The sequence below is a fragment of the Silene latifolia genome, chromosome X (assembly GCF_048544455.1).
Source record: "Silene latifolia isolate original U9 population chromosome X, ASM4854445v1, whole genome shotgun sequence".
Lineage (NCBI taxonomy): Eukaryota > Viridiplantae > Streptophyta > Magnoliopsida > Caryophyllales > Caryophyllaceae > Silene > Silene latifolia.
The window spans coordinates 60,362,885-60,380,735 of record NC_133537.1 but is presented as its reverse complement, the minus strand read 5'-3'; positions in this window follow the sequence as shown (position 1 = coordinate 60,380,735).

Here is a 17,851-nt window from a genome sequence, read left to right as displayed (position 1 = left end):
ATGCAAAATATCAAACAACTCGAAAATAATTAGAACAAACCTTGAGGAGTTTTACTTCCCCAAGGCAAAGAAAGACACAACTAATAACAATACAAGAAAATATAAATCAAGTTAACACCGTCCTCGGCAACGGCGCCATTTTTGGTCGTGATCCCTTATGAGGGATTTAGTTTTCAGTACATGTCGTTAGGAGAACCTAGACGAAAACACAATTTATAATTTCACAAACAACTCTACAATTAGTAAAGAGGCAAGTAAAGGTCGGATCCCAAGGGACGGGTATTGAGATGAGATTTTCTATTACAACTAATGGTGTCTAAGGGTGTCACAATTGGGGTTTGAAGTAGAAGATCACTAAACTAGATAGCAATGAAAGTAAACAAGCAAGATGAATCAAAAGGGATGTAAACATTTGATAAAAAACACTAGGGTGTCATGGGGTCAAAGGGGATTCATGGGAATTGATCATACAAACATATTCTCAAATTATAAGCAAGCAATTATTGTTGTGATGGATCGAGTTGGTTTATATCTTACAATCCTAGGAAAGTTTGGGTCCCGGAGCCGAATCGATTAGATTGTACAACACCTACAAGTCGACTTAATCTTCCCTACTCAACTATATGTATGGTCTAATGAGACTCGAGTTGGTTTATGTCTTACAAGTCTCATTGAAAAGATAGGTGATGGGTAAAAAATGCAAGGATTCATAGGCTCGCATTTCATCAAACATAACATGTGCATAAGTTGAGATCACAACAAGCAAGCAAATAAACTATGAAAACATATTAGATTAAGCATGAATCATTCCCCATGTTGGTTTCCCCTAATTACCCATTAACCCCAGCTAAGGAAACTACTCACTCATTATCATGTTGAACATGCTAGCAAGGTTGTCAATCATACCAACAAAGTAAAACATGATGAATAAATGAAGATAATTAACAATAATTAAAAAGGGATTAAGAGAATTATACCTACTAATGATTCCAATAATAAAGCAAAGAATAATAGAAGTACTTGATGCTTGATTGGAAGGTTGTCAATCTCCTAATAATAACCCAAATAATCTTCAATTACCCAAAATAAAGGATGAACAAGAGAGAGATTAAGGAAATAAAACTTGTATTAAAACTTGATTAAATGTTGATTACAAGATTAAAGAGAGATTTGATTGATATTAATTACACTAAAGATTGCTAAGAAGAACATGCTTTTCTAATTAGACTAATGGGGTATTTATAGTGAGGATTAGGTACATAAATTAGGGTTTACTAAAGGCTTAAATGACGATTAAGTCCATGAGGAACCGCCGGTCTCTAGGGAGACTCCGGTCTCTTTTTCGCCGGTCTTAGAAAAAGATGTGCATCCTTGAAGTTTGTAGAAGACGAAAAGGCTGTCAGGGAATCCGGGCGTCTTAGGCACGGGACGGGCGGATTTGGGTGTTTCTGGACGGGCGTCCAGAGGGGGAAGACGGACGGATTTGGGAGGTTTTGGCCGAGCGTCTAGCTGAGGAAGACGCTCGGATTGTAGGCCTTGGACGGGCGGATTCAGGGCAATTCGCTCGGATTGTCTTACAGCTTCATTCCTTCTTCTTTTCTTCTTTTTTCTTCATAGAATCCTTGAGGATTTCCTCGGGGATGCAAGGATCTTTTCTCATCATTGCCCATCTACTATAGTATGTACAAAGGCCTTCTAATCTTGTCTCTCCTTGATACTTGGTCATTGAATTCAATCAATTTAGCCTCATTTTGCCATGAAAATGCAAGGTTTGCACTCCTTTCCTACCAAGGACACAAAACCTCAAAGAATATGCAAAACAAAGGACTAAAGACAATAAATGACCCAAATATGCACTAAAAAGCATGGGAACAAGGCTAATTTGGGGATTAAATATACTCTAATTATGGTCACATCGAAAGTAACGCAATATTATCGCAAAATTATCTCCTTATAACCACTGAGCCACAATAAATAACGTCTTCTTGCATTATACTCACCACTGAGCCTCAATAAATAACGTCTGTTTGCATTGTACTCAGGTTTTGGGTCTTGGACTTCCGCAAGTTCAAAATTTCTCCCACTTTGCCTCCCAGAAAATGAAAATCTTTCTGGAAAGATAGTATTATGAGCAACAAACTCTTTGTTCTCGTTTTGGATGAGTAAAAACCAAGTGGTTCAATTTTGGATAACCCTCACAAATACACAAATTGGTTCTGAACATAAACATTTATGATGCCAAATGTATAAAAGACAAGTTAAGGACTCTCCCTATCCATATCTCATATGGAGTCATTTAGGCTATTATAGTCGGGTTTTAAACTTTTAGTGAGAAAATAGCTTACAAAAAATTGCGAAGAACCTCAAACTATATCTCATGAAGTTCGTTTTATATTCTTCACTACACCATACTCTATGGTGTCGTTAGAAGAAGGTACATGTGAACAGGTTCACAATCTTCTTAGTGATCATCAAGGTCATTACTTGATATTACCCATTTGATCTTCAAAATCATTACTTTGAAACTTCCGATCAACATCTTGATCTTGACGTGCTTTTGGTTTACTACTTCATTTTGAAAATATTCCACGTTTCAAAAATAACTTTTATGTCTTATTAAATAGATACGAGGTTTTCATATCTACTTAACATTACGGTAAAAGTAACGAAGTATATTTATAACCAACTATCGGCCTTACACATCCGTAAGTATATGGTCAATCACCTCACTATTGTGTTTCTTTTCAGCAAAAGAAAACATAATTTATGCACACGCCATAAGATTTTCAATCAAATGGTTGTTCGATGTGCTTATCGTTTATTCGTTTAAACAAATTTACTTGAGGTTTGATCAATTTGGGTTCACCGATTTTGAGACATTAAAATCTATAAGATAGTATAATATTTAGTTTTCGTGAAGAATGTAAAATTTCTTTACTTTAAGTGGTCTAAACCAACCACCAAGTTATCATAGAAGTAGGTACAATATTTTGTTTTAAATCACATGAGTGATGCCTTCTATGTATAAGTATAGATGATTACATTCTTTTAAAACCAAATTTAGGTACATTTGTCCCTATCGAAATCATTGCTACTCTAGCACCTTTTCGATACAAAAATGTCCTATGCTAGACGTCTTACGTTTTATCAATTCATGTAAACTTCTTTACAAAGAAATGACCCGTACTTGTTATCTCATACCAAGATAGTGGAACTATCCTATCCATTGAGTAGATGTCTCTTTCAAATTTGTTCCATCGCATACATCTAGGGTTGATACTTCTTAACTCCCACTCACTTTCACATTCCTCTTTGCTTCAATCAAGCAAAAATGAATCTCATGAAGACCTCTCTTCATGTCATTTGTGATATTTTATACACTTAGTAAGAGTGAATTACTATAAAGTGAGTGAAACATGTGGCAAAATCTCAACTTCTTGCGAAATTGGACTACCTAACCGTTCAATTGTTATCATATGCCTAAATTCTTTAGCGCATAAACAATCGATTTGGCTTTTATCGAATTGATCCATTTGACGGTATTATATTGGAGTATTATTTGTGTTTTTGAAAACTCTTTTCGCAAACTTTTGAATTACTCATGAGTAATTAAAAACTAATATGTCATCTTTATGACGGAAGTGTCACTTCCGAAATCAAGACTCTCTTGATAAAATGCGACTTCTTTTTAAACTCGTAATATGAGTTTACAACATGAAAACCCCTTTTTAAATATGTATGGATGTTAAGTTGTATAATAATCGCAATAATTGTTGTAAGCTTATATAGGTGAATTAGTAAATCATGTTACCAATCATTGCCACCGAATTCCTTCAAAGAAACCTCTTCCTATGAAAGAACGAAACGAGTATATAATAATAAATAGAGGATGAAAGGAGGATGAAGTGCGCGATGTCATAGTAAATTCATTAATGAAAAAGAACGAAAAATAGGAAAAATTAACATTCATTGTTTTAAAAATACTTGTGAAAAACATGTTCAACAAGTTTTAACATTTATATAATGATCTCCAACTAAATTATATAAATGATTTCAAGACCCAAATATTAAACAAAAATGAGCATCACTTGGGCGAAACATCCCATAATTGTGTAAATTCGGTAAGTCACGTTGACTAATTCTACCTCTAGAACTCTTGGTCGACGAATTTCCTTAAATCCATCTACTAACCCCGGAACACAAGACCGTCTTATATCCCATTGAGTCCAACCAATTTTAGCGTGTGATAACCGTTTACCACCCTACTTACCCAAGGTAAAAAGAGAATACCCTGCTTGGGCGAGCGTGGCTCTAATGAATAAGAGATTCATAGGTGTTGCTAATTGGTAAGGCTAATCTCAATTTTAGTTATGTGAGAGATCTTGTCAATTTAGTCATAAATTCCTTATAAGTGAATTAATTCGATCGGTGAATGTAAATGATGTGAATTGACAACCGCGAAAATAAAATGCATGTGAATGGCGATTTTGGCATGCGCGAAAATAAAACAGGCAAACATGTAAGCATTTGAATAAATCATAGTATGGCCTCCTAGTTAATAAAAACTAGTCTATTACATTTCGGAAACCAATTCCTTGGTCCCTTACCTCTTCATTCCAAAAGTGGCTCTTCCTTGTGGGATTTGGAACACCTTCTAAAAATAGACTCCGTCTCGATGTAATCCGTCTTTTGGAAACGCCGGTAAAAATAACTATTACAAATGAATTACATAGCTATTCCTATTATACATTAATTAATAACATAAATAAAACTATTAATTCATTACAAACCGACGATACGAGATCGTATTTAATTACAAACAAATCGATATTCCCATTCATTTCGGGTAATACCGATTAAAATTAACTAGGCCATACTAGGTACAACAAGATAAATACTTTAAATATATGACAATCTTTCATTCAACTTAAATAAATATGCTTAAAAATGCTGTAAAATGATGCCAAAATCGCCCTATCTATCATTCGTTGGTATCCATCTCGGTTTTTGTGGATTTAATCGATTTTTAACATGTAAAAATCAATAATCAACTCTTAAATCTCATTTAAGTCCAAACTAATTGTCCAAACTGTTTTGAACCTCAAAATTAGTCCTCACTAATTTTATGATAAATAATTAGTTTGATTTGGTGATATTTTGCTAATTTAATCGGTAAAATCATAAAATTTAAGTAAAAATCCAAAATAATTGAAACATTACCCAAAAAATTGAAACAAAAATTTTTAGTATTCTTGAAAACTCCCAAGAATACCAAAATATAAGAAAAATTGCCCAAAAATTCCGGATAAATTTTATGAAGAAAAAGATCGATATTTATCGGTTTTTAACCACTAAAACCAATAAACATCAAAATAAGGTGAAAACACATATTAAAATTCACTTTTAACATTTAAATAATATTTTTAAATGTAAATAAATTTATCATGGGCAGAATCAAAAGTTTCGAAATTATGATTAATTAATTTGACTTTTATCAACTCTTAACTCAAAAAATCAATAAACATGCAAAAATTCGAACCAACCTTCAACCTTTTGTATACAATCAGTAGAAAATATGCAAGAAATACCATAAAAAATCCATGCACCGAATCAAATTTTAACTATTTTTAGTCAATTTTTAACTAAAATACGGCATTTTGACTCGGATTTCTACCAAAACACATTAAAAATAACAAAATAACTTCATAAATCACAAAAAAATACCACAAACCTTTTGAGATCAGTAGGTATGCATGTCCCAAAAATTTAGTGCTAAAACCTCTTCTAACACAATTTTTGAGTTTTTATAAATTATCTCATAATTCATTAATATGCTTAAAATCAACATGCAAATTACAAGCCTAAGATCTGATACCACTTAAAAGGTCATAGATCCATATTAGACTCTCTAATAAAAATTAAATTATCTCATAATTTATCATTTAGGTGATCTATGTAACATGCATGCAAATATAAAAGCATGAAAATGAAAGTTTTAAGGAAAAACAATTTCCTTACATTTATTTTATGGTAAAAAGGGCACAAACTAGTTCACCTTACTAGTTTGTTCTTGAGCTTATAACAAATGGATGATCCTCCTTACAAATCTTCAAAGAGAAGATCTCCTTCAAGATGCACCCAAGAACTTACCCAAAAATAATAACAAGTATTCAACTAGAAACTTGTCAAAATAATACCCTTGATATTATTTGTAATATTACTAAAATTTCTTAGTAATAAAAAGGATTACTAACTTCTTAGTAAAGATGAATAATGATTTTTAGAGAGATGATAGATTTTATGTTCACATGCAAAACATACAAAATGATGTTGTATAGAAAAATGAACAAAGGATGGAGTATAAGGAAGGGAAAAGTGGCGGGTGGAAGTAGAGTGTAGTAGTAGAAAAATTGTCTTATATTATTTAATCTTTACATCACATGCAAAATCTATATAAGATAACTTATGGTAATATATAAGGTAAGGTGAAATGATTATGTGTGTAATCATCCACTACTCTATTTTACACGGTCCACTTGCCTATTTACGGGTCCATGTTGGTTCTCATATTTGTCGCACAAATACATGTAATTTTATTTTAAACATCGTTTCATGTTTAAATACTTTCATAATTAATTCGTCCAAATCACTCCGTAAATATACGTATACCACTACACATATTATTTACGTACTAATATTAATCACATTATTCAATTAGTACAATTTTAGTGAATTAACAATTAATTAACTAAAATCCGTCTCCCAAAAATTTATTATTCAATTACCGCATAATTAAATAATAACTACCGTGCCTCGAGTTCGCAACTCGAAATCTCTCTAAAAATAATCGACTAACCTTTTAGTCTATAAATCAAGGGACTAAATAAATTGTATCTCATACAATTAATTAGTTGTCAATTGGCGTCCGTTCCTTTAGGTGTGACCGAAAGGGATCAGTTGATCACCGCCGTCTCACGACAATAACGTCAAACTCTAGTCAGCCAACCGTTATTGATTTACGTTAATCAACTAATGAGGATCAAATAATTAAATATCTGATGATATTCCTTTAATGAGATTTATTATGTAAACGCACTATTGTGGAGGACACTAACTCCAACATTAAAGAGGGATAAAAATTGTGATTATGAAGTGGAGTAACAATAAGGAGATGAAAAATTTGTTGAATTTTCATAATTATAGAATATGAAAAGTTTTACACTAAAGAGAGATAAATATTGTGATTATGAAGTGGAGTAACAATATGGAGATGAATGTTTACGTAAGATTGATGATTACTACTTTGCCTTTTCGTGTTCTATTTTAATTTTTTTTAGAAAAAAATTAAACTACCAAGTCATTTTATTCCATCGCGTGTCGTTTAGTTAGCTGCTCAATCTAGCCATTTTATATTATTGTATAGATGACTCTTCGTTTGACCAAAGCTTTAACTCCACCCATTATTTCACTTGGACAATACGTTTAGTGTTTGGAAATTAAATAATTATTGATAAATAGCTAGACAGTGGAAGAGTTAGGGGTTTGAGACATAAAAAGTAAAATTGATTATGACGTCTTAATTAATTATTAATTGTAGGATTAAATAAAATGCTAAAAACAACTTACTTCTAGGAGATCCTAAGACCGCCACGTGTCACAATATGGTGCTCAAGATAGGATTTTTATGTTATTATATAGATATAGATATAGATTGTAAGACTTGTGTGATGCTTTCATGTGGCAATCGATTATTAAAGATATTGTACTGATTTAAGACCTCAATAGTCTTCACGTTTTATATGCTTAGTGATGAGACTTTGGATGTTAAGAGTATACTATCGTCTCAAACCGAGTCAAGTCTTCGCAGTCAAACTCCTCAACTGAAGCCTTGATAATCTCCTTGTAATTATCTTTTGTTAATAGTCAAATGTATCTCTGATATCGTCCTAATTTAGGACAATTTAGCCCCGTCCTATTACCTTATTCCGACTCGATTTTGCGTGATTAAATGTTTAAATAGCTCATTTAATTACTAATTTGTAATAATTAGTCGTCTTAGTTATATTTAATAATTAGTAGGGTTTTTATAATATTAGTATAATTATTAATTCATTAATTATGAATTGTAGGTGAAACAGAATAATGAGACGGAAGCACGAGCCAAGTTGAGTCAAGACGAAATTGAAGGACGAGTCAAGGCAAGAAAACCGGATGAAAAGTCAACCATTGACTTGGCAATTGGCCATCATCATCCCCATCACCATATCGCAGATCCTCTGTTCATCACCCACTATATACACCATATTTCATCATTCACCATTAACACCATTTAATCTCCATCTTCAATCCCGGACTGGGAATTAAAACCCGAGTTCGCCTCACGTCTTCACCACAATTAATCAGCCACAACAATTCACCATTTCCGTCCACCTGTGCACCTATTCAACAACCAGTAGCTCCACCATCCTTCAAACACCAGTGATGCCTGTATTTTATATAAGGTTTTTACTTTATTTTTACACGCATTTCTGTACTATTTATGTAGCATCTAGCTAAAAATACCCCTTGAATAGTCTACTTTTGTTTATCTTGTGTAAATTGCAGGTACGGACCAGAAAGAAGATAAATCAAGCCTAAACTCGTCTTATTTGCATGCATTTGTGGAGAATAAGGAATCGGAGCTTGGAATCTATCACTTGAAAGACGCGTGAGCTGGCCTCGGAAGGTGTCAAGGAGTCCTACGAGCTAATATAGCTCGATCGACCACTTTTCAGTCGATCGAATGCTTTATCTATTGGAGATTCACTCGATCGAGTGGTTTTGATACTCGATCGATAGGGCTGAAACGAGAAGTACTCGATCGAATGGTTATTCTGTTCGATCGAGAGGAATTGCTGGATTTGGTCTCGATCGACTGGTTTGATTTCACTCGATCGAGAGATTTTTTCATTGTATATGTGTTTTTGCCTTATTTCGAGTGGGCTTTGTAATTAGGATTTAATTAGGTTAAGTAGGACGTGATACTACTTCTTTATCATCTCTCGGAACTACGACATCTCTCTCTCTCTCTTCCTCTCTACTCTCTTATACTCTTACTCTTGAATTATTGCTTGGATCGAAACTTGTAATCGGTACCTCTTTCTTTTATCTTAATCTTAATCTTTTGCTTCTCTTTAATTCTTTCTCTCTTATTTGTTTTAGTTATCATTAATCTCTCATTACTTGCTACCATGTTTAATTCTTCTTGCTTGTGTATGATTGTTGCTATCACAATAATAATGCATAGCTAATTTCTCTTGCTAAGACTTACGGAATCCATGATTATGAAGGAATTGTAAATCGAATTATTAGGTTTAATGCTAGTTTAGTTTATGTTGTTAATCACTACATTTAATTATTTCTGCCTAATTGAGTCGACGCAATTTGTCTTTAAACCGCAGTAAACCTTGACCTAGATCGGAAGATTGGAAAGGGTGATACTTGTAGCGAACATTACGGCACGTAGTGAGGGCGGAAGCTAAGCTATCTGTGCTTTAGGGCGAATTGAGACCGGAAGCAGATATTCACTGCCCCATAGACCATACTTGCATTGACCTGAGACCTAGATTGCATGACTGAAGAATTATGGTGAACCGACTGTCTTAGCTGTTTTCTCTCTATTTGCTTAACCTTTATTCCTTTGTTTTTCCTCTCTTCCTTGATCTCTCTTAGATTAGAACAAACAATTAAAACCTCCAGAACTGTCACCTAGACGGACTTAATTAAGCTGACATTTTCCCATCTCCCTGTGGAGATCGACCCCACTTACTGCTAACTTCTGTTAGTTGTATCTAGGTATTTATTTTTGGTACCTGACGACGGTATCAAATTTTGGCGCCGTTGTCGGGGAGGTGGCTTAATTTTGTTGCTTGTATTAAGTTTGTCTCTCATCTCAAGGAATTTATTCCTTGAGATTGATCTCACATTTTTTGTTAGTTCTTGATAAGTTTTGCAGGATATCCGTTCTAAGAAGAGAACATTGTCGTACCTGCTCCACTGTAAATTTTGTCTGCCAGGATGCCGAATATAGCCAGTCATTCAGAGCCTACGGTGGATTTCCTTCCAAAAGGTTTCCTATTACCCACTGCTGATTCAGGGACCTTTGGAATCCACCCCTCTTACATACAACTGGTCGAGAGAAATCTCTTCAGGGGGGGTACCTGGAGAAGATCCGTGAAAGCATATAGAATTATTTACAGAGTACTGTTCCACCATTCCTCTTGCTCCTAGGGTGACACAAGACAGAGTGAAGGGAGTCCTTTTCCCCTTCTCTTTGACTGATGATGCCCGGGAATGGTTGAGAGATTTAGATAGGGAAGTTGCCGGTGTAACCTACTGGAATTCCCTTGCCTTGGCCTTTTACAGACGATACTTCCCACCACAGCGCACTAATGCGTTGAGAGCTCAAATTACTGCATTTGAGCAACTACCTACTGAAGACTTGAATGGGGCTTGGATCAGGTTCAAGAAGGTCGTCCGTTCTGTACCTCATCATGGTTTCAAGTGATGGTTTTTATGTACCCAATTCTACAATGGGTTGTATCCGGACCATAGGGCTATTCTTGATAATGCAGCCAAGGGGAGATTTCAGAAGTATGTGGAGGATGATAAAGGATGGAATCTTATTGAAGAAATGGCCATTCATGTTGCCGAATATGGAAATCCCCGAGGAGGTAGGCATGTGAACGAATTGGTAGTAGCTGAGGTGGAAAGTCCTAGCTAGCGGAAGTCTAGGTAGTCTGGAGATTATACAGACTACGGGTGAACATGCACAAGTTTGTGCTATTACTGAGCATGAGATAATATGTGGTAGATGCGGTATGGAGGGGCATGACCCTATTGGTTGTATGGCAAATGTAGAGCGTGTCCTTGCTTATTAAAAATTCAAGCAAGGAGTTGCTTTTTCCAAATTATATGAAGACTTAACCTCAGCAAGTGCTTCTACTCCTTCTACACAAACGCCGCAACCGGATTCCCCCTCTGTCAATGGGGAGTTAGCCGAATTGAAATCCTTGGCATTGAACTTAACGCAACAGCTTGGAGAGAAATGCAACAAGGATAATACCGCTATTGTGGAGCTAAGAGAGCAAGTTGCGCAATTAACATTTGCGCAAAACCAAGCGAATCAACCACCCTCGTTCGACCCAATCAATGCCATTAATCTCCAACGTGGTCTCACTTGTGATGGACCGGAAATGCCGGAAGACGGGGTCGTGACAGCTGATGATACCCCGGATGACGAGTTGGAAGAGCTGATGGACGATATCCCTACTGAATACTGTCCTGCTACTCGATTGAATGAAATCTTTGTTCGGTCTAGTGAAACAGCCCATCCAGTTACTCGATCGAGTATAAATCCAACTCGATCGAGAGGTGCCCAATTAACAGACTTCGATCGAGGAGTTTATTCCTCTCACTCGAACACTTTGGCAGAAAAAGTTACTCGATCGAGTGATTCTGGAAATCGATCGAGAGAACCTGAAATTCAAGAACTCGATCGAGAGGTTCAAATGCCTCGATCGAGTAATTCTCATGATAAAACCACTCGATCAAGCGAAGAAACTGCTCGATCGAGTGCCACAACCAGCGGAGCTTCAATTTTAATATCTAATTCCGCTACCGTATCATCTTCCTCTGCTGTGAAGGCGTCACGTGCTGATAAAGGTAAAGAGAAAGTCGCGGGTCCACTCGTTGCTACCAGAGTGCCCTATCCAGGACGTCTGAAGGACGCTAAAGTTGAGCGACAATACGGTAAGTTTGTGGACGTTGTCAAGAACCTCCAGGTAACTGTCCCTTTTACCGAACTTATTACCCAGGTACCTACTTACGCTAAATTTATAAAAGATATTGTGACGCGTAAGAGAGAGCTAAGTGAATTTGAGATTGTTGCTTTCATGGAAGAGTCTAGTAATTTACTTTTAAATAAAGCTCCACCTAAAATGAAAGACCCGGGTAGTTTCTCTATTACCTGTATTATAGGCAATGAAGTAATAGATAACGCTCTTTGTGATTTAGGAGCTAGCGCCAGTGTCATGCCTATGTCTGTCTGCATGAAATTAAAAATGGGTCACCTTAAAATGACTAATATTACATTACAGATGGCTGATAGATCTGTAAGATGACCCTTGGGTATCTTAGAGGACGTGCCTGTGAAAATAGACAAGTTCTTTATACCAGTAGACTTTATTGTTTTAGACATAGCTGAGGATACCCGGACCCCAATTATACTAGGAAGACCATTCTTATGTACAGTTGGGGCCATTATTGATGTCAAATAAGGGCGTTTGACTCTTGCAGTGGGGGATGACGCAATTACTTTCAGTCTGCCTAGTACTTTGGCTCGGCCAATGATAGAGGATACATGTTATTCTGTTGATATTGTTGACGAGTCTGTCTATGACTTTTGGTCGGGTTCTTTTATAAAAGACCCACTAGAAGCCCTAATGCTTTTGGATGAGTGTGAAGATAACCCAAATAACAATGACGATGTGTTGGAATTGCTTAAAGCTGCTTTAGATGAGCGTGAACTCACCGACGCTGAGGGAGAGAAAGTGGAACAGATGATCAGTACTCTTTGCGCCATAGAGGTAAAGGTACCTAAACGTAAGCCTCTTCCCTCTCATCTAAAATATGCTTTCTTAGATGATACCGAGCAATATCCAGTCATTGTTAGTGCTAAACTTGATGATGATCAGCTAACTGCTTTGTTAGTTGTGCTTAATAAAAACAGGAAAGTTATGGGTTATTCTTTGGATGACATCAAGGGGAATAGTCCCGATATTTGTATGCACAGGTTTGAGCTGGAGGAAGATCACAAGCCTTGCAGACAGGGTCAGCGCCGGCTGAACCAAAAGATGCAAGATGTTGTGATGGCTGAGGTAATGAAGCTGCTTGATGCAGGTATTATCTATTCCGTTGGTCATTCTAATGGGTGAGTCCAGTTCAGGTAGTTCCTAAGAAAGGAGGGACTACCGTGGTCAAGAATGACAAAAACGAGTTAATACCTTCTAGAGTAGTAACTGACTGGCGGATGTGTATAGACTACAGACAGCAGAATGCCGCCACAAAGAAAGATCACTTTCCCCTTCCTTTCATTGATCAGATGGTAGAAAGGTTAGCTTCCCATAAGTTTTTCTGTTATCTAGATGGGTACTCAGGGTTCTTTCATATCCCTATTCATCCAGATGATCAGGCTAAGACTACTTTTACTTGTCCTCATGGCGTTTTTGTTTATCGTATGATGCCTTTTGGTTTGTGTAATGCCCCTGCTACCTTTCAAAGGTGCATGATGGGGATATTTTCAGAGTACAATGAGTCTATTATGGAAGTTTTTATGGACGACTTCAGTGTCTACGGAAGTGATTTTTCTAACTGTCTATCTAACCTTGATAAAGTGTTGCAGCGCTGCATTGAGGTTAATCTTGTGCTTAACTGGGAGAAGTGCCATTTCATGGTCAACGAGGGAGTTGTCTTAGGGCACTTAGTTTCTGACAGGGGTATAGAAGTTGACAAAGCAAAAGTGGAAGTGATTCAGCAATTACCTCCTCCTGTTAATGTTAAAGGAGTGAGGAGTTTCCTTGTTCATGCTGGCTTTTATCACCGGTTCATCAAAGACTTTTCAAAATTTGCTAAACCACTTACACAGCTGCTGCTTAAGGACGCCCCCTTTGTATTCACTGATGAGTGTCTTTCTGCTTTCAACAGGTTAAAGCAGGCCTTGATTTCGGCGCCGATTATACAGCCTTTCAACTTGGATTTGCCGTTTGAGATCATGTGTGACGCTAGTGACTATGCACTAGGAGCGGTGCTAGGCCAATGGAAAGACAAAGCTTTGAATGCAATTTACTATGCGAGCCGAACTCTGAATGAGGCTCAAGTGAAGTATACCACTACTGAGAAAGAGCTGCTAGCTGTGGTTTATGCTTTAGAAAAATTTCGTTCTTATCCGATAGGGTCGGAAATTCTTTTTTTGACCATGCAACACGAGACACCTTCTTGCTAAGAAGGAAGCTAAACCACGGCTATTGAGATGGATACTCCTTCTTCAGAGTATGTTTTGCGATAAAGGATAAGAAAGGTGCTCGAACGTTGTAGCGATCATCTATCAAGACCGGCCACAAAGAAGAGGGAGAAGATTCTTTACCTATTGATGATTCTTTTCCTGATGATTCTTTGTTTGCTGTTTTGTCTGCTATTGTTAACCAAGATCCTTGGTATGCATATCTAGCTAATTATGTTGTCACTGGCACGCTGCCGCCTGACCTTTCTCATCGGCAGAGGAAGCGTTTTCTGTATAACGCTAAGCAGTACTTCTAGGATGATCCTTATTTGTTTAAGGAATGTGCAGACGGTCTCTATATACGGTGTGTTCCGCAGTGGGAGACCAAAGTGATCTTGGAAGGCTGTCACTCATCCTCTTATGGTGGTCACCACGGTCCATCGCGTACCGTGGCTAAGGTACTTCAGTCTGGTTTCTACTGGCCTACTTTGTTTGCTGATGCTAAAGCTTTTGTTTCAGCTTTTGATGCCTGCCAACAATCAGGGAACATTTCAAAGAGACACGAGATGCCACAAAATTTTATCTTAGAGGTTGAGGTTTTCGATGTCTGGGGCATCGATTTCCAAGGACCATTCCCATCTAGTAAAGGTAACAGGTATATTTAAGTAGCTGTTGACTATGTGTCTAAGTGGGTGGAGGCAATTGCTTCACCCCATTGTGATGCCAAGATTGTGATTAAGATGTTTAAAAAGATTATATTTCCCCGATTTGGTGTCTCTAGGGTCGTCATTAGTGATGGGGGAATGCACTTTAAGGAAAAGAAACTAACTTCCATTTTGTCTAAGGTTGGTGTTCAACACCGGCGTGGTTTGGGGTATCATCCCCAAACTAGTGGTCAAGTTGAGGTCTCTAATCGCGAGATTAAAGAGATCTTAGCTAAAGTAGTTTCTAAATCATGGAAGGACTGGAGGACACATTATAGGCTTATAGGACTGCCTTTAAGACGCCGATTGGTCCATCACCTTATCGGTTAATTTATGGGAAGTCATGTCATTTACCTGTCGAACTAGAATGTAAGGCTTGGTGGGAAATTCGTGAACTTAACTTTGATCCTAAGTTGTGTGGTCAGAACCATATATTGCAGCTAGATGAACTGGAGGAGTTTAGGCTTAATGCCTATGATAGCTCACGCATCTACAAGGAGAAGTCGAAGAGATGGCACGACAAGAGAATCCTACCTCGATAATTTCATGTCGGGCAGAAAGTGTTGCTGCTTAATGCCCGACTGCGATTATTTCCTGGCAAGCTGAAGTCCAGGTGGAGTGTCCCTTATACAGTGACAGCTGTCACTAAATTTGGGTCTGTTGAGCTAGAAGGTTCCGAGGGAAATAGGTTCAAGGTGAATGGGCAATATGTGAAGCATTATCATGAAGCAAATGATGCAGACAACCGTGTTGAAGTCTTGTACTTCGATGAGCTTGATGAGCCAGCTAGTTGAAGCCAGAAAGGTCGTGCGGGACCTCTTAAACATGCGCTTTCCGGGAGGCAACCCGGACTGTTTTGTTGTACTTTATTTTAAACTTACTTTCTTTCTTTTTGTTGTGTGTTGGAACTTTAAATGCTGAACTATGCGTCTCTCGTATTCCCTATACTTCTTTTGTACGTTTTGCAGGTGTTGTAGCTCGATCGAGTGATTTTTCTACTCGATCGACTACTTTTGCTGAGAATTTTACTCGATCGAGCAACTGTTTTCCTCGATCGATATGCTGCAAAACCGTTTTTCTCGATCGAGTAACCTATCTTCTCGATCGAGCTCTTTTGACACCCAAACCTCCCGATCGAACTACTCTGATCTGTTCGATCGAGCGTTTCCGTGGTCCAGCTGCTGTTTTTCGTCCTTTGAGTTGCTGCGTGGCTACCCATGACCTCCCATGTTCATGGTCGGTTTGGGAAGGTCCCTCTTTACGCCGTCTTGTAAGTTTTCCGACTCCCGTTATCCTTTTCTCCTTAGTTTGCATTTCTTTCCTAATTTTTGGTATAATGAGGGCATTGTACGGTTTGGTTGGGGAGGTATGCATCCATATCTGTGTCTGCATGTTTTCTTGTATTTCCGTTTGCATGTTTATTCATTTTCGCATGCATCGTTGTTTTTAAGTCGAAAAATCACATAAAATAAAAATTTCACGTTTATTTCGAGTCGGAACATTTGAACTTTGACACTACTTTGAGCCCTTACCCTTGCCCTGCGTATTCTTAACATTTTGTTGGCATGGTAATGTGCATAATCTACGAGTTTTTTTTCTCTCTTATCTGAACGAATAGACTTAACTCACGTATTGGCAAGCTACATTACATTCTAAGGTTAGAGCTTAATAAACTGGTGACATTCATGACCAGTTTCATGCAGAATGTGAGTAGTACTCTCTAAAAGGCATGTAACATCAATTTGCATAAGCATGAATTTAGTCTTCTTAATACCTGTATGCATTCGGACTGTGGATGGTGACACATGTTAGGAGAGGCAGTTCCCTTTATTTCATTCTATCCATGAGCCTTATATAGCCAAATTGCCTTCTTTGTTCTGTTTAGCTACAATCTATAATTATGCCTACCCTAGCCGAGCTAGTAATCAGTAGCTAATGGGAATGTTTCATTGTGGTTTGGTTATATATCCGATTTGAAGAAGTTGGTGAAAAATGTTGAAGGGAATGAAAAGAAGAAAAATATGAAAAGAAATATTGTGTGAAAAGAAAAAAATTAGAAAAAGAATTGAAAAAGAAAAAAAGGGAAAGGAAGAAAAATTATGAGCTGAAGTTTAATATGTTATAATTTTCCTCCCATGTTCCATTTGTACCTTATGGGGAGTTAACAATTTATGGTGTTTGGTGAGTTTTGTGCTGCAATATAGCACTGGTTTGTCTTGACTTATTGAGTTTGAAGTTGGGATGTATCTCTAGTTTAGATCTGTTGTTGCTAGCCTGGCTATTCACTCCACATATCCAAATTCATCTTAGCCCCTTCTTACCCAGTACCTCACTTGCCCAAATATAAGTCCTCGGCATGTGTCTTGGTCATCAGTTGGTGGGAATACATATGTACTGTCGTAGAGATTCTATTCATGTTAAACTGCATGCATGCTCTTATAGGTCGAGTTAGGTGAGTGTCTTTACTTCTTTATATCTTTCACTTATATACTCACACTGTTTCTAATTTGAGTGGTGAGCGACCCGTGAGAGTCTGACATCTATGAGTCTTGTAAGGTCGACGGTTCAGTAAGTTTGAGACATTGATTTAATTCGTTTGCACTTGTCATTTGCCACTTTGTTAGTTGTTGCATTAAACTGGTTTTGGTGGATGATTTATAGCCGATGAGTTGGTCCCGTTCCACTATTTGTTCTTAGTTGCATTCATAGTTTGCTTGGGGACAAGCAAAGGTTTGGTTTGGGGAGATTTGATGCGTGTATTTTATATAAGGTTTTTACTTCTTTTTTACACGCATTTCTGTACTATTTATGTAGCATCTAGCTAAAAATACCCGCGAATAGTCTACTTTGATTTGTCTTGTGTAAATTGCAGGTACGGACCAGAAAGAAGATAAATCGAGCCTAAACTCGTCTCATTTGCATGCATTTGTGGAGAATAAGGAATCGGAGCTTGGAATCTATCACTTGAAAGACGCGTGAGCTGGCCTCGGAAGGTGTCAAGGAGTCCTACGAGCTAATATAGCTTGATCGACCACTTTTCAGTCGATCGAATGCTTTATCTATTGGAGATTCACTCTATCGATTTGTTTTGATACTCGATCGATAGGGC